Genomic DNA, 19,830 nt, shown 5'->3' on the forward strand with positions numbered 1-19,830 from the left:
TATTTTTGAGTTTTTCAAAATTTTGTGCGACCAGTTATCGCCATTTACGCCATTATAGCGATTACAGGTGTAATGTCGCGATATCTGCATTTTTGTGGAAATGCAGTGCTTTACACGGTCCTGACTGTGGGGGTACTCGGAAAAGAGTACTACACATTAAAATCTCAACCTAAATGTCCGTAAAGCTGCCGGTAATTCAATTTACGCGCTTCCTTTAATTGTATCCGATGGTACCAGCTCAGAGTAGGATCTTGCGATCCGAGTCGTTACGCTTCAGACTGCTTTTAACGGGTGTGGTGAAGCGGAGCAGAGAATTTTCATTGCCTGAGTCACTACTCTATTTCGACGCGCAAAAATTTGGCCAGAAACCAAACCTATGTGAAACGAAGGATGCCATACTGCCAAGGCTCTGGACAAAATGGAACGGTGGTAGTGTGCACTGAAATGTTGGCAGTGTGTTATCGGTTTTTTAGCAGCGGAGCTGTTTAGGGTGCCCGTCGCGCCAGGCAAAGGCACCCCGCTAATCTGACTGATGGCGCCATCACCTTGACGGCCGTCCAGAGCGCAACCTCGGCTCATCAGGGATTTATACACACACCCCTAACACCCCCTCAAAGAAAGATTTAGACACCCCCCCCCCCCAAAAAAAAAAACACCCTGCAGGGATTTATGCAGGGATTTATGCTTTTGGTTCGATTTTTGTAATTACTCGACCAATAGGTAATAAAAACCGAAAGCGAGAAATTTAGTGTCAGTACTCCTTTAACAACGGAACTACGTCTGTCCTTTTCCAATTCAATGGCACGAGAAACTGGACGGCTGCTCAGCAGGACGAGCGGGATCATCGTTCCGTTCCATAGTAACGTAAGCAGCTTATCAGGATCACAATGCAGGCAAAAATGACTGCGGCTCAGCTCAGCTAACCTTGGATATGCAAAGCAAAAGCTTGGCTTAGTCTGGTTGAGTCATGGTTTCGCTTGGTTAAACCTTTGATTTAGCTGTATTTCCGTCCACGTCTCAAAGCCGTTCGGTTCCGTGCAACGCTCACAGAAGCAGGCCGGGCGAACGCGGCGTTCATTCATTGCGAACGCACCGTTCCTTTTCGCCTGGCGCGAGACGAGTCACGTTGCCCGAAACGACCCGGCGCCGCATGCATGGGAGGCTGCATGTGAGGGTGGTTGGCTGTCTCTACCACAGCGGCGGTGGCGACCGCTGTCGGCGCCCGCAGGCGGCAACAGCGGGCCCGGCGAATCGCGCGATGCGCTTCGAGAGGTGTGTCGCCGGGGGTGTGTCTCCGGTCAAAAGGTCATTTGCGCATCCTCCACTAAATCGTTGGACGAAAGTAGTAAAGCTTTGCTTTAATATAAACATGCGACATTTTAAAAACCTATCAGCGTGGGGTAGACGTCGAGCCACATTGCATGACCGGTGCTACTAGAACCAGCGGTGCGTCACTGACCTCATGGACATGTCGTCGTCTTCTCCTCCCCAGCCCCAGAAAAGATTGGAGTAGCCGTTCAATCTCTCCATGTGCTGCCTTCGCAAAGCGGTTACTCCACCGAAGATTGTGGTGTACGAGGGCCTGTTGAGAAAGATTAAGCGCGACAAGAACAGCACAAAAGTCAGAAGGCTTTACCAAGAACCTTGTTTCCTGGAAGGTTTAACAGTGCAATACTGCTATGCATGGGACTATATAAGCCGACGTCGAGGCGTATATGTAACCAGAGGCGTATATAAGCCGACGTTGCTTGGGAGCGCATGTATGTGCTGAGTCTAACAAATTTTGAGGTGGTTCTTTAGTCATTCGCTTACATGTTTTAGACTTTCATATGTACCAAGACATGTCGTCGCCGGGAACGTGTGGTGACAGGGTCGTTCTCTTTTCGCGTGATTTGTCGTCGTGATGTGGAAGCATATAAGTTCCGCCCCATTCCTTCCATCAGCTTTTCCAGCCGTGAGCGGAGTGCGGGATTCATAAGCAAACGTTAAATAACGGCCCAAACGGAACGCAGAAAGTCAGGTGACTCCATCCCAAAAGCGATGCTGTGGCGCGGAATACCGCAGCAGCGGATGTCGCGCGCCACCGGATGTTCTTGCAGACGTCACCGAGAAAGAGAGACATCATGCGCAGTTGCTTGCGTGGTGCGAGGAGGCGGACGAATCGCGGCGCGGGCGAGAATGCTCAGTTTTGGTTTGCAATAACTTCTCTAGCTAATACTCGTCGCTTTAACAAAATTCTTGAAGGAAGTGATTGCTAAGGCATTGATTCACCGGAAAATGAGAACATTCATGTATCGGTAAAATCTCTTTCAGTGACCCCTTAAAAACAAACTTCTAGATGAGTGGGCATACTGAACATTAACTTCGTAAAGTTCCTTCTGCCTGTACTTTTTTTCAGTACTACTATTGCTGATCACCTTGTAGAGAGGAGACGTCGATGCTATGTATGAGTTTGATGCATCGCTTGCGACAGAAAAACAACGACCGGTAGCCGTTCGGTGATGAACGGCTACCGGTGGGCTCGGTGGCTGTGCTTCAGCGCAGACCACTAATCTGTTGCATTTCGCCATGCAGGTGCACAGTTTCTTCACCGGACTTCTTTTGCCCGCAATTCTGGCCTTCCCCCAAGCTACAGCGATCGCAGCAAACCGTTACAGCACACCCGGCGCGGGCCCCTGGCCTGCTCCGTCCACGACCGATTCATCGTGCCCAACAACGCCGCCACTACCCTCTTTGGTTCCCGATTCACCTTGGAAAGCGCCATCGTCAGCACCATCATCCGCCACGTCAGCTATAAAACCTCCCCTGTCGTCCCCCGCGCTCAGTGGGCTCGGTGGCTGTGCTTCAGCGCAGACCTGGCGCAGACCACTAATCCGTTGCATTTCGCCATGCAGGTTAGTTGACTGTATCGTCCTTTTGGAAAAAAATCTTGCAATTACTTTCTTATACAGCTACCGAGCCCACGGTGTTGCGCTACAATTGTTGTCGAATGTGTTCATGCCATGCAGTCTCTATTACTTTTGGCGGGAGATATTGAATCTAACCCTGGCCTTTCCAGTATTGAGGACGTAATGAACGAGCTAGGGAAGCTATCGGCTGGCCAGTCGAAGCTGATTACCGATATACTAGACATTAAAAACCAGCTACTTACAACAGACAAAACCCTATCGGACCAAAATAAACGCATGAGTGATTTAGAAGGACATTATCAAGCCATTTCAACCATCCGAATCGACCTGGGCACTATATAAAAACAGACACCACTGGAATGGCTAACCAGATCGTCCGTCTTGATACACAGATGGATGATACCGAAAACAGATCACGTCAGAATAATCTAATACTTTATAACATTTCCCACCCAAACCCTAAAGAAACATTCGCAGAATCTGAAGAAATCGTCATCCGCCATTGTAATGATGACTTGAAGTTTGCCGTTGACCCTAATCACATTGAACGCGCGCATCGCCTAGGACACCATACAGGAAGCCATTGATTGATTGATTGTGGGTTTAACGCGCCGACGCAACGCAGGCGATGAGGCGCGCCGTAGTGGAAGACTCCGGATTAATTTTGACCACCTGGGGATCTTTAACGTGCGCCGAAATCTCGAACACACGGGCGTTTTTGCTTTTCTCCTCCATCAGAAAAGCGGCCGCCGCGGCCGGGAATCGAACCCGCGACCTCGTGCTCAGCAGCGCAACGCCTTAGCCACTGAGCCACCGCGGCGGGTTACAGGAAGCCATAATCGGCCCCTTATTGTACAATTCAATCAATTCCAAACTAAAGAATATCTTCTTTCTAATGGCCCGAAATTTAAGGGAAGCAATTTCAGTGGCGGTGAAGATTTCTCTCAGCCAGTTAGAGTTGCTCGTAAGAACCTTATCGCCTTCGCTAAATCAAAATCCACGTCCCACTCTCTGCGCTTCAAAACATTGCACATTGGTACCAAACACTACGTGTATGACCACTCCACAGACTCTGTTAATTAAGGAAACGTTGTAGCAATTGCCCCGTCATCAAAATGCGCCTCACCGCCCTCAATCCGCCCCTCGATCAAACTTATTGCTCTCTGCTATCTATACTAACATACGCAGATTTACTAGTTCCAAAATGTGACATTATTTCTAATCTGGTTTTGTCATCTGGTAGCAACCTTCTGATATTAATGGAAACATGGCTTACTAGTGACGTGCTGACGGCGAGGTACTCGCTGACCTACCAAATTTTCGACTGTTTCGAAACGATCGCAGGGACATGAGGAGCGAAGGAGTTCTTGTCGCTGTCAGTCACAGCATATCCTGTTCTTCTATAAACATTGTGTCCGACCTTGAAATCCTGTGGCTTAAATGCCATGCCGCACCGCACTCAGTTTTACTAGGCGTTTGCTATAGGCCCCCTCACAGTACTCAACACATCTCTTCTAAGATCATTAATATTCTAAGCGAAATAACGACCAGATACTCTAATATGCATGTAATCCTGTTTGGCGATCTTAATTTTCCTAATATTGATTCGTCAAGCCAGCCTGCACCAGGAACCAACCCGCGTTACCGGTGACTGCCAAAACATTCTAGAGCTTATATTAACAAGCCATCCCCAGTGTGGGGCCTCCATTGTGTACCTTCTTGGAATCAGTGATCATAAAGTCATTCATGTTGACTTCGTAATTAAGCCCGTTTTGGTCCCGACCTTAAGAAACACTATTCGTTTGTATGATAAAGGAAATTACGAATCAATTAACTGAACTACCAAATTTTTACTCCAATTTTGAATTACAATTCCGCCCAACACCTGGTTCAAGAAAACACTGAAACGATTAGAAAACAAGAAAAAACGCTCCTTCCGCGCAGCCAAGTAACACCCCTGATGCATGGAACAAGTAGAAAACAGCCGAGTCTGCTTATCTGCAAGCCATACGTCACGCCAAACTCTCATTCTTTCATTCTGACGTACCGAACATGCTTAAGAACAACCCCCGAAAATTCTGGCAAGTCTTAAACCAACAGGACACGCGCATTATTCTCCTATCAAATGAGTCAGGTGATGCCCTAAGTGACGCGGAATGGGCACACGTGTTTAACGCCGCCTTCGCATCAGTTTTCACCCAAGAAACTGATTTGTCATTTACCATTTCTGATGCGAACTTTGAATGTACCATGCCAGCAATTACATTTTTTCCCAGCGGCATTTCATCTCTAATAGGCAAATTCAAACTTTCTTCTTCAGCTGGTGTAGACCATATTACGTCCAAACTTCTGAAAAATGCTAAACATATCTGTGCAGCATATCTGTGTCTACTGTTTTCACAATCAGTTTCAACGGGAATGCTGCCTCCAGATTGGAAGCACGGAAAGGTCGTTCCAGTCCACAAATCGGGTAGCAAACACTCCCCATTAAATTATCACCCCATTTCATTAACCCGCGTACCCTTCAAAATCCTTGAGCATATCATCTACACACATATCATGGACTTGCTTGATTCCCAACAATTTTTTTCATCCCGCGCAGCATGGCTTTAGGAAAGGGTTTTCGTGTGGATTCAGCTATACTCGGTTACAACTCAAGAACGGCACCACCTCATGTAGTGTATCACTCCGCCAAAGCGCCGGACCCGTGACGTCAGTGCGCGCGCGTAAGGGGTTGCTATGAATGCGTGATATGGTCTGCCTTGTCTCACGCAGTTTGTTTGTCGTCACTGGAGTCGTTTATAAGCATATTAAGTCCAAAAATCGCGGAAACGGCTCACGCCATGTTCAAAATATTCCCAGTAACGCCCTACTTCCGCCGCACGGAGAAACCTCCGGCTATGGTGATAAGGCACAGCGGCAACTTCCGGTGCCGTTCTTAAGTTGTCACCGAGTATAGCTATGTTCACGACCTGCATGTTAACCTCGACTCTAACCTTCAGACTGACGCCATCTTCCTCGATTTCGCAAAAGCATTTGACAAAGTTTCTCATGAGCGTCTACTACTAAAACTGGCCGCGGTACATTTAAATGCCGACATATTAGCATGGATTAGAGAAATATAAAGTAACCGTTCGCAGTAAGTTTCCGTCAACAATAAAATCTCTAACCTTACCCCGGTAATCTCAGGTGTTCCTCAAGGGTCCGTCCTAGGTCCACTTCTGTTTTTGATTTACATTAATGACCTACCAAGCATTTATCTTCTAACATACGCCTACTTTCAGACGACTGCATTATTTATCGTAAAATAAACACCGTTTCCGAAAACACGTCTCTTCAAACTGACTTACGAAGCGTGCAAGAATGGTGTAACCTTTGGCCAATGGAACTAAACCCTAACAAATGTAGAACTGTTTCCTTCCACCGTCGTCAAAATCCGATTCTATTCCCTTACCAAACTGCTGACACAAACCTCGAACTAGTTCCTTCCTATAAATATCTCGGAGTAATCCCTTGTAGCGATTTAACTTGAGCAACGAACATTACGCACATCATTGCATCTGCCAACAAAACACTCGGGTTCTTAAAACGCCATTTGCGTCACGCCCCTAGCAATGTCAAATTACTAGCTTATCAAACTCTCTTTAGGTCAAAGTTAGAATACGCATCAGCCATTGGAACCCACATCAAGTATATCTTATCAATCAACTCGAGTCGCTTCAAAATTGAGCCACATGATTTACTCATTCAAAGTACTCTTATGACGTCAGCATATCTGCACTGAAAACAGAGTCTGGCCTATCATTGCTTGCATCTCGTCGCCGCATTCCCAGTCTTTGCCTTTTTCACAAGTTCTTTTACAGCTCACTCGGCGGGCCACTATATCTTCTCCCTCCGGCACGCATCTCCCATCGCACCGGTCACCCGCGACAAGTTGCGCGCCCGCCTACGCGCACCGTCACTTTTTCGTCTTCATTCTTTTCTCGTGCAGCAACGGACTGGAACGGCCTTTCTAACCCTTTGCGACACGCATTAGCATGTAGCCGTGAGAAAAATTTGAAACTAGCTGTGCATGTTTTTGATAACCAAAATTTCAGTTGAAAACCATAAACAACTCGATCTCATAAGTAATTGATAGGCCAGGTCCTAATCTATCAAGATGTTATCGTAAACGTGACCACCGTTTCCGAACCATTGCCTCAATAGTAAACGTATACACATTATCGTAATCTGTAGCCCTCATATATTGAGATAACAGCTTCAGTTTTGGTTTGATAAACGTTTTAACTAGATAGAGAACATAAAACCAAGAACACATACTTGACGTGCCGAGCATTTGGCGTGTCAAGTAGGTGTTCTTGTACCACTCAGTAGGTGTTCTTGAGCCCCACTTGAACCGCTCAGCCAGCAATTTGCACCTCCCACCGTAGAGCGGGAAATGCGAACGCTGGTTTTTTTGTTCAAGTGGATATGAAGACAATTGTAACCCCCAAAAATGCTCTTAAAAGTCGCGTGTACAATTGTACACGCCGTGTAGCAAAGAGCTAATGAAATCACCGCCATAACATGTCCTTCCACCTTTTTGAACACCGTAACGAATTACCTTGCGTTGTAATAAAATATGGCTTTCACATTTGCATGTATGTATACCCACCCCTTTTGTAATACCCCTTCAATTGGGTCTTTAAGGAAATGAAATGAAATGAGATACAATGAACGTGATAAAAATAACTTACCTCGTAGTCGTTATCTGGCGACCGATAGAAAAAGAACTACTATAGTCGTTATGGGGTTCTTCTCCTCTCCGCCCGCGATCCTGAAATTTCCCAGAGGAGGGCCAGTTTCCCCCTTCCTCCCTTTGCGTACGCCAGTGAGAAGGCTTCCATGGATTTACGCTGGAAACCGCCGTTAATTGTGCCGACATGGTCCAAAAGTTATGAGCGCTGCTTTAGACTTATACGGGGGAGTCGGGATGCCTGTTTGCAGCCCGCACTTTAGCGTCATCCTGCAGAGGTTCAGGATAGTTTGACATCAGCTTAAAATATCATCTACCTGTAGCCAACGAAGGCTTTTTTTTTCTGCCCTTCTTTTTTCAATGAGGCATCAAAACATATCACAGCAGCTTAATCCGCTTGAATTTTTCAAACGAAAAAAACAAAAGGTAGTAGAGAGGTGTCACATGCGTACTTATAGCGCTGAGCGTCGAGGCAGATAGACAGGTGGTAGGGGTTCTCCCGGCATGCGTAGATGTTCTTGTCGTAATTCGGTATGAGGTCCACATCGTGAAACACGAAGCAGTCATAGTCATATTCCTTTTTGGGGATCTCGAATCCGATGTTGAGGAGCTTGGCGCGATTGAAGTCTCCCTGGCCGCTCTGGATCCGAGAGAACAGACAAGCCCGGTCTTAGGTGTTTGCGCGCAGGAAGGCGGTGTCTTTTCCAGATGACCGGCATGCTTTCTGGAGGAGTGGTTCGTTGCTTTAACTCTGTGGTTTCTTTCTTTTTATTTATTTATTTATTTATTTATTTATTTATTTATTTATTTATTTATTTATTTATTTATTTATTTATTTATTTATTTATTTATTTATTTATTTATTTATTTATTTATTTATTTATTTATTTATTTATTTATTTATTTATTTATTTATTTGTTTGTTTGTTTGTTTGTTTGTTTGAAAATGTTGTATTTGTTTTGGCTGGGCGTTTTCGTTCGCTCATGTCTTCTCCCACTGGCTACCCTTTAAAATGGCGTTTTAGAGAAGGCAAAATTGCTGAAAAGAAACTGCTAACGCGTGCTCTGACTTTCAGCACAGCCGCACCCACAACTACTCCCCTCACCCTTCAAAAGAAAAATCAAAGCCCACTGTTCCACCGCAAACAGCACACACTGGCGCGTTATGTAGGAAGCCTGTACGACCAATTCAGTGGTTCGCTTCAGGTGTCACGCTCAGATACATGGGAAGCGCCCAGACATTGTCGGTGTGACGTCATTGACTTCGCCCCACATGGTAGCTTCCACAAATGAGTACGCATCTGTGGGCACTTCTATAAGGGCCACGCTATTGAATCATTATCTGGCCGCATGCGGCAAAGGTCGCCTTTCCAGACCTGTTCGATGACGTAGATGGCGTAGTCGAGCTCCTGCTTTCGCAGGAACTGGTGCATGTGGTGCAGGAAGACGCGCAGGTTCTGCAGCCTGTCCCTGTAGGGCACGATGATGGCCACGCGGTGGCGGGCAACGCAGTGGCTCGGAGACCAGCGTCCTCCGGGTTTGACGTCCGGGAACAGCGCCTCTAGGGAGCGCAGGTCGGGGACCTCCCTCACCACGGGAACCTTGCCGACTGGGCAGGTGCAAGGGAGAAGGGTGACTTTGAGGCCTTTGCGTAAATGGAGGCAATAGAGGGTAAAGCGCCACAACATCTAAGAAGTTTACCCCGCACTGGCAGTGCATTAAGGTTGTCGGAAAAGAGAGCAAGCCTTTGAGACCACTGCCTGAAGAACAGTTTTCTACCTGAGCCTGTGGACAGTGACTGCTTTGGTGTTTTATTGTTCAATAAACGATTATACTTGATCCACAGCCTATCTTACAGTGATCAGCGCGTCTTGCGCGTGGTGTGTAACTGCAAAATTAGAAAGCAGGGCCAAGAAATCGTACATGTCCTGATCAAGGTGGTGCTACCCCATATTTTTGACGTACAGCTGCTTAAAGGGACCCTGCAACACTTTCTTCAACTTTTTTTTTTAAATCTTAAGCGCTTGCAGAACGTAGTTATCCAACACACCCAGTACTTAGATTAGGGGGTCGCAAAGTACCTCGGCCAAAAATTACTGCTATATGCTCATCATATAACAGGAAAACTCGCTCAAAGGATTTTTCTCTCTTTCCCGGTCTTGACGTTCTTCGACCGCTCGAATTACGTCACTAAGGCCATGTAGCGGCTGTTGGCCGGTTTTCCTTCAGTTGCAGCAATGAACGCTTTTCGACAACAACTATAAAAACAAAGCCACAAAAACAAATCAGAAACGGAAGGCGTATCTGGTACGACGAGCAAATCCCGCAGTGCCGCTCTGTGCTCGATAACTATAGCTTTCGCAAGGCTTCCAGACGCGAAGGAAAGAGTGAAAGAGTTTATCGAAAGTTTTGCAGGGTCCCTTTAAATAATGGTTCCCTAAGGACGATATTCCAAACGATACACCCAAAAGTTGGGGCTCGAAAGCGAAAAAAAAAAAAAAAACATCCGTAGCTTTGTGTCACGGGTTTGGATGCGAGTAGGCAACTGAGGGAATGACCCTGTAGGTATTCCATTGCCCTGGCCTTGCTTAGTTCCCAGTTTAAATATGTATCATATAGCGACAGTGGCCATGGCTTCAGTGTGTCAGTTAGCCTCACTAAATAAAGGCTTAGCTTATTTAGTGACGCTAGTGTCAGCACAGGCGTAGCCAGAAATTTTGGTCGGGGGCGGGGCTGAGATTGCACCTCGACCTCGTCTATAGGATTTTTCAATTGGGATTAACAATATGTATTTTGATGCATAACTATTACCATAAACTATTAAATGAAAATTATAACTATTAACCGAAAATACGTGAATAATAACTGTGAAGAATAAAAAGATAAAATATTTCATAAACACTTATTCGCGTATTACGGGGATTGTGGCAAAACGGCTATCCCTGCTTGCAATTATCCTATCTTCCGCGTAAGAAGAAATAGCACTTAAAGAAAGATGTAAATGTAGAACAAATATAAACATATATTGCTAACAAACATGGAAGCAAAAAACATGAAAGTCAGGCCGGGTTCAGACTGTTGTCGCTACTGTCGTAATATCTTTAAATAATGACGTCATTTGGCATCTCAGCCAACCGAACTACACGAAACGGCGTTTTTTTTTACGTCCATCGCGCACGATATGGCTGTTACGCCGGTAGTCTGAACATAGCCTTAAGAACTAATTCTTGTAAAACTAACAAATCATGGAGCGGACATAAGAAACGTGAAAAGCGCGAAACAAACTACTTGAGGGTGAACGTTTTATTTTAATGTCGCTTTCTTTCTCATTATTTTTTCTTTTTTCATTTTTACGCACATCCGACGTTTAGGGAGAAAACTTAACGCTTCTGTCTTTTATGCCGATATATTACTTAGGAGCAGCTTGTCAACCTTTGCGTACTGCGGATAATGGCCCCAAAATTAGTCACGAAAATACGTCAAAAGGTAAAGTTGGGGTGAAATAAGCGAGAATATTATTTTCGGTCAGGGCAACAAAAGTGTCACTGGCAACAAAGTGTACATTAAAAGAGAAAGCCAGTTCTACGTGGAACGAATTCACCAGCGAATTCGCTGCTGCGGCGCAGCTCATGCGGCAGAACGACCTATTTTAACACGAAAGTGTTTTATTCTGAGATACACCAAGATTTCAGTGACGTCATATCCGTCACGGAAATGACGCCAGTACAACGAAGCACGCGGCCTGTAAAAGGTGCACCCCTGCACACAGGGTCTTCTTGCGGGGACGCAACCTTTAGTGCTAAAGAGTACGTTATACTTAGGGTTGTTCGTTTTCGGGTTTTATATTTTAACACGGAAGTGTTTTATGCCGGGATACACCAAGATTTCACTGACGTCATCTCCGTCTCGGAAATGACGCCAGTACACCTTTGCCGAAACGACCCGCCAGCTAGACGTCGCTCGCCAAGCCCACCCACAAGACAGCCGCCGACCCGCAGATCATGCTCAGCGGCATATTTCGCTGCACGTTTCACTTTCGTGTTTTACCTATTCCTATGACAGAGGAATCAACTACATGCACTTCTTTGTAGAGATCGTTTTGCCGCACGAATGGCGCCGGAACAGCAAATGCGCAGGTAACTTAGTTCGCGACATGTAGAAGTCCGAAGGTGTTAGCGCACTTGTTTCCGGAAACTGCCCTGGCTGCATGGAGGTACTGAATCAGCCAGGCTTGCGGTTGTGCCCGCGAATCTCCCCATACTTTGTTCTGAGCAACGACTCTCCATCGCGTCGCGGAGCTCGAGCTCGCAGCCCGTAGATGAAGGCCTTGCCTAGGAATTAGGCATGCCAGGGGGGAACCCGCCCAGCAAGGGAGAGTAGGTGCGCTTTCCGGACAGGATTTCTGTGGTTCTAGACAAAACCGCAGGATGGTTTTCGGCGCAGGTGGTTGCGTTGGTCGCCGTGCATGACAAGGCGACAAAGCCCCCCCCCCCCCCCCCCCCCCCCCGCTCCATCGCTGCGCTCCTGCAGTGACGGCTTTTATTTTTAATAGGGAAGCGTTAACCCGGTGGGTCGAAAATCCTGCTTCGTAGCGGCCAAGAGACGGCAAAGAAAATTGCCGCCGAATGTACCAAGGAGTGCTCGGCTGCTTTAAGAATAAGCAACAACAGGCGAATGCTCGAATTGACGCCAAAGTTCTCACGGAATCGCCTGCACGCAATGAAAAGAAAAGATAGTCACGCAAATTTTGATCTCGCTGAGAGTCCATCGCGGGGCTTTCAGAATGCGAGGCGAGCAGGCTGCCAACCTCACCACTGATCGCTCAGAGAACTAACGGCTGACTTAGTGAATGCATAGTGACCTCCGGGTTAGAAAAGAGGGTTATAGACATGGGCTGAGGTGAGCTATATGAGCATTGTAAAACAGAAGCAGAGTTACGCGAGTGGGAAAGCACGTCTTCACTAAATATTCTCAATGCTTCGCGATGCGAACGCGGACATGTGTCGAGTCGTATAGTAACGAAGCGAAGGAGAAAATGAGGCGGAGGGGAAATGATGATGACGATAATTAGAGAATACCTTTGACAATAGGACGCATAATAATAAGAGGTCCGGTTCGGCAATCGGACACTAATATGGCTTCGCGTTCACTACATCAGAAGGAGTGCTTAGGTTTCCTCGTAACTTTTCGCGGTATCTACAAGCCATCATGAATTGTTTGCCGTACTTGTTAATATAAAATTAGGCCACAAAAGTTGAACTCGAAATCCGCCGCTATGGCTTACCCTACTGAGTGCTTACGAGTTATGCGGCGGAAGCCTTGGGGCCTGATCTCAATAGCCTGAGCTTTCGAACTCGCAAAAACACTTACGTTAATTGGCCCATTGTGAGCAAACCCAGCCGCAACAGAAAACGGCGACATCTGGTGAATCCTCGGCTACCTCGGCGGTGCAGCGCCAGCGTTCATAGGAGCTGCACATCCGGAATACTTCTAGATGGCGCAAGCTGGCGCAAGCGCGTCGGTTAAACGTGGGCAAGGAACGTAAGGCGCAGAAAGACGGCGCTCTGCGTGCGATTGCGCTAGACATGGTGGAAAGAAAAGCTCACGAGAGGCCCTGACGCCACTTCTACTGAAGGCGGAAACGTCATTTTTGGAGGCTGCCCTTTTAACACGAAGGTGTTTTATTCCGGGGTACACAAACATCACCCACGTCATATCCGTCGCGGAAATGGCATCACCAGAAAAGGTTCCATTGACGCGTCGGCACCAGGATTCGAGCCCACGATCACTCTGGCCGCGACTGGAGGAGATAGTGGAGTAAAAACTTTATTAGAGCACCCAAGAGCGAGTCAAGGGGAGGCTACCTTGTTAGGGGCGCCAGTGAGAGCGACCAGTGCTCAGCCCTCCAGTGAGGGGGATGTCGTTGTCCCAGGCACTGTCAAACCCAAGTACCGGTGGTGTACGGTATTATCCTGGGCGGTGCCATGGGTAATCCCCTCTGGACGGCGAGCCGGCCTCTGTTGGTCTAGTGCATTGTTGAGTAGTCTAGTGGCCCGGGCTTGTGTATCGTAGTCTTCGCTTCTCATTGCAGCTTCAAACTGCGGTGGGAACGTCGTAGTGTTGCTAGTAGGAGGCTGGCAGTTCCATAGTAGATGTACCAGGGTAGCTCGTGCTTCTTGGCATAGACGACAGATGTCCGTGGCGTACACCTCGGGGCAAACGTACCGGGCAAGGGCTGGGGTAAGAACAGAGTGAGTTTGCAGTTGACGAAAGAGGACCGCCTCCGTACGGGTTAGACCAGGGTGTGGGGGAGGCATAGATCTTCTACTGTTGCGGTACCATTGTGAAATTTCACTGTAGGCTAACAGGGGTTCCTTGCCCATGTCGTATGACTCCGAGGCGTCAGTGCAGTCGTTCCCTGCCGTGCGGCAAGCTAGATCTCGCACTGCAGAGTGGACTGTCTCATTATGATTAGGGTTGCCCTTCCCCGAGATATCAAGTCCCATGTGTAGATGGCACGATCACTGGCTCGCACACCGCGAAGGATACGAGCAGCTTCCGCACACACTGTGTTTCTGGCGTAGTGGAGGATTGCAGTCTTGGAGTCGCTGAGGACCGTTGTACACCGGGGATCTGTGATGGCCAGGGCGATGGCGACTTCTGCCTGGGCGATTGTAGATACTCGGACGCCGGCTGCTGATTGAAGTACTCCCGTAGTGGCAGGCATCGTTGCGGCAACGTACATATTGTGCTGCAGATGGGTTGCATCGACATACACTGCTCCGTTGTCCCGTGCATGGAGGTCGATCAAGGTTTTCGCCCTCGCGAGCCGTCGTTCCCGATTATGCTCAGGATGCATGTTGCGGGGTAGTGGTGATACGACGAGGCGCTGTCGAAGTGTATCTGGTAGACTTTTGTTCTTGAGCTCTGGGTCGCTTGAAGGTGTAAGGCCGGCTCTTTGTAGTATGTAACGTCCCGTTCGTGTTGCAGACAGTCGTTCCAGTTGAGCGACGCGTTGTGCTTCAGCTATTTCATCTAGGGTATTGTGTACCCCTAGAGCAAGAAGCCTTTCGGTGCTCGCACTTTGTAGGAGACCCAATGCGATCTTGTAGACTTTACGGATAGTAGCATTGATGCGGTCTTGCTCTTGTTTGCGCCAGTTGTGAAAGGCAGCAACATAGGCGATATGGCTGATAGCAAAGGATTGAATGAGGCGTAGGAGACTCTTCTCCTTCATGCCTGCCCTTCTATTAGAAACACGCCGGATCAGTTGTGACGCTGAGACTGCCTTGGCCGCAATCTTGGTCACTGTTGCTCCGTTGCCACAACCTCGTTCAAGGAGCATTCCTAGTATCCTGATCTTGGACACTTCAGGAATAAGTTGCCCTTCTTTCGTATGCACTTGGATGTTGTGTGCATAGTCCCTTTTACGTCGGCCGGAAGGCGGAATGATCAGTAGCTCAGACTTGGACGGGGAGCATTTGAGGCCCGTACCGGCCAGCTGCTCCTCTATCACATTGACAGCTTCCTGTAGCGTTTCTTCAATGTGGCCATCACTACCTCCTGTCACCCACAGGGTAACATCGTCAGCGTATATGGTGTGCCGGACGTCTTTCACTTGTTCTAGGCGGTTGGCTACGCCGATCATAACTAGATTAAAGAGTAGCGGAGAGATAACGGAGCCTTGCGGTGTTCCCACACTGCCCAGTTGTTTCTCCGGTAACTCTAGTTGGCCTGCACAGATCTGGGTGTATCTTCCCGTGAGGAAATCTCTTATGTAGTTGTAGGATCGCTGACCCATGTTGAGGTTGGTCACTTGTTGGAGGATCGCGGAATGCTGAACTTTGTCGAAAGCATTTTGTATATCGAGTCCGAGAATTGCTCGATTATCCCGGGTAGTGGTGTTGTCGACAATTTCCCGCTTGAGGAGTAACATGGCATCCTGGGTGCTAAGCTTTTCACGGAATCCCACCATAGTGTTTGGGTAGAGTGCATTGTCCTCTAGATACCGTTGCCAGCGATTCATAAGAACATCTTCTAAGACCTTGCCAATACACGAGGTAAGGGAAATGGGACGTAGGTGTTCGATGCTGGGCGGCTTACCCGGTTTCGGGATCAGGACGGTCCTAGCAGTCTTCCATTGGCGAGGAAGTCGGCCTGTGCTCCAGCAGACGTTGAAATATCTCGCAAGGGCGTCAATTGCAGCATCGTTGAGATTTTTGAGTGCCTTGTTTGATACCCGGTCAGGACCGGCTGCCGACTTACAGTTCAGGGTTAGTAATGCAGCCCGAACTTCCCATGTTTCAATGTCTCGGTCTAGGTCGGCGTTATCCATTCCGGCGTATTCCGGGTGGTCGTGGGTGGGTGTTACGGGTAAGTACTTTTCATCCAGTCTTCTCTCTACTTCGCTTTTCCCCATGGCCACCAATGCTCTGTGGAGGATACGTTGTAACGTGTTGTGATGATGACTCTTTGTCTTGGTGTTATCGAGAAGATGCCGGAGCAAGTTCCAAGTCTTACTCTTATGAAGTTGCCCGTCTGCCTCCGCACACAGCTCGTGCCACTGTTGCGCACATAACACCTTACAGTGGGCTTCGATTTGTCGATTGAGAGTTGCCACCTTTTTTCGGAGGCGACGGTTCAGACGTTGCTTCTGCCATCTAGCCTTGACGGATTTCTTAGCTTCCAATAAATGCGCCAGGTGACTATCTAGTTGGGGGATATCTTCCGCAGTCTCTATTTCTTGCGTGACTTCCTTGGTCGTTTGGACTACAGCAGCCGCCCAAGCCTCAATGTCATCTATCTCCATTCTTTCTGTGGGTAGAGATTTCCGGAAAGCTATCCAATCCGTATGGGTGTGTTTATGGACTTCCGGCGTCTTTTCAGAGAGGGGAACGGTGATTTCGAGGACATAATGATCACTGCCTAAGTCCTCATGGGTGTTTCTCCATCGGATAGGCCGCTGAGTGTCCGGCGCACTGACAAGTGTTAGGTCAGTGGTCGTGTCTCTTGAGATCGAAGTGCCACATCGAGTGGGATCGGTTGGGTCCGTGATCATATGGAGACCGACTTCGGTTCCATCCTCTATGAGGTAACGGCCTTTGGGCGTAGACGTTGGATAGCCCCAGTCTTGATGTGGAGCGTTGAAGTCTCCGCCGATGATGAGTGTGTTGTCGTTTGCGAGCCTCGATGCCTTGTGTAACAGCGAGCGAAAACGTTGCTGCCGGTGCTTAGGGTTACTATACAGTGTTACGAGGAAAGTGCTTCTGCGCTGTTTCTTCCCGGTGATGACCTCTATAGCACAATGCTCGATAGCGCTGCGTTCTAAGAGTTCATGTTCGACAAACGTGATGCCTTTACGGACAAATATGGAAACTCCGCGCCCAACTCCTCGTGCTTCCGCTCTTGCACTAGGTGGGCTAGCGTGCGTGCGGTAGCCAGAGAGCTTGGGTGCAATTTCGCTATGCGTTTCCTGTACCATTATAATGTCCGGTTTGCGGGCAAGCGTTGTGAGGTGCTGTTGCAGGAGTGCTTTTTTACTCGGGTAACCATTGCAATTCCACTGCCAAATGAGGAGATCTTTTACTGTGGAGGCCATGATGGGTATTGCACCGGGGGTGGAACTTGGGGTAAAGGCATTGTCGACTGTCCCAGGGTTGTAAGACCCGAAGGTATTATAGATGGTGGTGCTGCGTGCTCAAGTTGGGACTCTTGAAGAGGAACAAGAGTGTTAAGCTGGGCTTGCATCCGTAGCAGCATAGTCTGAATCTGTTGGAAATGGTCAGTAGTCTCCTTTGTAAATGCTTGGAATCTATCCTCAAGAGCTGTGACACGCGCCTCAAGCTTGTCCTGTCGTGCTTGCCATTTCTTTTCCTTTAGCGTGGAAGAGAGCTCCATCGCCCTCTTCTTGTTAGTCGGCTCATTGTCTCCTTGCGAGGTACTAGGCGTTACTGCCGTTGGTGTAGGAATCGGGGCAGGGGTGGGAGGTGCCTGCTGGGAGCGCTGCTGCATTGAGATTAGTTGATTCATCTTCTCTTGAATATCCCTGTTAATTTGCTCCAGGCTTTTAATTTTCTGCTTCATCTGCTCGTTCTCAGTTCGAAGGGCCTTCAAAGTCGCCGATTCCTGGGTGGGATGATATACTTGCATCGCAGGCGTTTTCAGGGTATCCGCCCAGGCTACACGTTCCTTCGATTGGGATGGTTGGCTGTTTCGACTGACACTGCGTTGCCGCGAGCCGTTGCCGCGTTGCTGGCTATTGTTCCTGGACTTCGAGCGACTTCTACTGTTCTTGTCGTTAGAAGGCTGGCGCAATGGGGGAAAGTGGGAGTCCGCTAGGTCTAGAGCAGGGGGTTTGCGCAGCTGTTGTTGATGTTGTTGGTCACCCTGCAACTTGCGCTCCCATTGTCTTCGCTTTACAATATATGGAATCTTGTACCTGTTTGCGCACTCTTTCGCCCCAGTCACGTGACATCCGTTGCACAGCTGGCAACGAGGTTTGCAATGGCGGGAATGCTCGTCGTTAGGGTTAGCTTCGCCGCATGCAATGCAAACTCTTGTATCTGGGAAGGGACATACGTCCCCCCTATGTCCTATTTTACCACACTGTCGGCAAACGTCGAAATGTTTGCGGTAGAGGCTACATTTGAGTAGCAGTGGACCGTATTTGACGTAGTTGGGTACTTTATGGCCTTCGAAAAGTACAATGACCGTGGTTGTATTTCCAATTCTGTGGGCTTGCAGGGCCAAAGGGTTTGCGGAATTGACTATGTTAGCATTAATATCCTGTGGCGTATCTTCAATAGCCACTCCTCTAATGACTCCTTTTGCGGTATCTTCCTGTGCGGCTTGGTACGTGCAAATATCGTGGGTCTTGCCTCCAATAAAGAGAGTCTTCATTCTGAGATACTGCTAAGCTCGTTGCTGACACGGAGTGCTGATGACTATAATATTCTGGGCATTATTATTGCAGATTGTGTCTGCGCTGGCATCTTGTTTCAGAACTCCGGATGATGCTAAGAGTGCGGACATGACGATAGTTGCTTCTGTTCTTGCTAGGTTTAGGCCACCACGTGGTCGAACAATGATCTTGAAATCCTCTCTAGGCAGCACTTGCGGCATGCGAGCTGCCTTGGTAAGAGCTGTGGCTATCCTCTTGGCATAATTGGCTCTCTCTCTGGGTCTTGATGGGCGATCAATGGCAGGGGACTCACCAGTTGATGGCGTGGCTTGTTTGTTGCGCTTGCCGGTGGTGGTCCATCCAGCTGTGTCCGTAGGGTTAAGGTCCTCACCGGGCACTTCGATGCTCGTGTTGCCTTCGTAGTTGCCCAGTTGCATATCCGGGCTGCCATTTTCTTCCGTCAGCGTCGTGGTATCCATTTCCGTCGTTGTAGATGCCATGGCGTGGTCAGCGAGGCCTATCGCTAGGCCTAGCCGCCCGAAGTCGGCCCGTCGGTGCCGGTGAAGGGCTAGGCCTACTGTAGGCTTAGCGTGGTCGGGGCGCCGCACACCGAGAAATCGGAGAGAACTCCAAAACTACTGGGACCAGGTAGTCGAAAATGGTATCGGGAGATACCGGATGACCTCTCGAATACAGTACCGTAGTGGAAATCGTGGTACTGGCTAATTATGCTGCATTAAATGTCATTATTGCAGGAGCGCGGGTAGTTGTACGAACGCGCCTATGTCATTCCCTCTAACTTTCTCTATTCAAATGGGGCTGCCGTCTAGGAGAGGTGAAGCGAAGTACTGCGTCATGCCGCTAATGAGCGCCGATAGTTGGCGCTCGATAGGGCAGTGTATGGCAGCATAAGTTGCTGTGTTTATCCGTCCGCCGCCTATGGTGCGGGGATGATGGCCCCGTGCACGCCGGAGGAACAACTTCCTCCACCGTGGATTCCTCCATCACCGTGGATTCCACAAGCTGAGCTCGTCGCAACGCAAGCGTCTGCCATACACGCCACGGAGCGCGACCGAAGTGGTCGCACGTTTGCCGAAGCGACGAGCCAGCAGGAGGTCCCTCACCAAGCACACCCACAAGACTGCTGCCGACCCGCAAATCAAGCTCCTTTTGCTGTAGCGTACGGTGACTTCACCAAACGATTCGCTGACAACCCGTTCGGTTTCGTTCGCACGGTTCGCGAGCGCCTGTGGTTTCGGTCGGATTTACGCAATGCTCCGGCGCGT

General features: G+C 48.6%; 1 pseudogene; it reads right to left on the bottom strand.

Annotated features, from left to right (window-relative positions):
* Positions 1 to 1,434: 1,434 nt before the first annotated feature.
* Positions 1,435 to 9,332, bottom strand: LOC144175309 (beta-1,4-N-acetylgalactosaminyltransferase bre-4 pseudogene; annotated as a pseudogene).
* Between the last annotated feature and the right edge of the window lie 10,498 nt (positions 9,333 to 19,830).

Source organism: Haemaphysalis longicornis, unplaced genomic scaffold, assembly GCF_048455015.1.
Source record: "Haemaphysalis longicornis isolate Haplotype H1 unplaced genomic scaffold, Haemaphysalis longicornis Haplotype H1 scaffold_3, whole genome shotgun sequence".
Classification (NCBI taxonomy): domain Eukaryota; kingdom Metazoa; phylum Arthropoda; class Arachnida; order Ixodida; family Ixodidae; genus Haemaphysalis; species Haemaphysalis longicornis.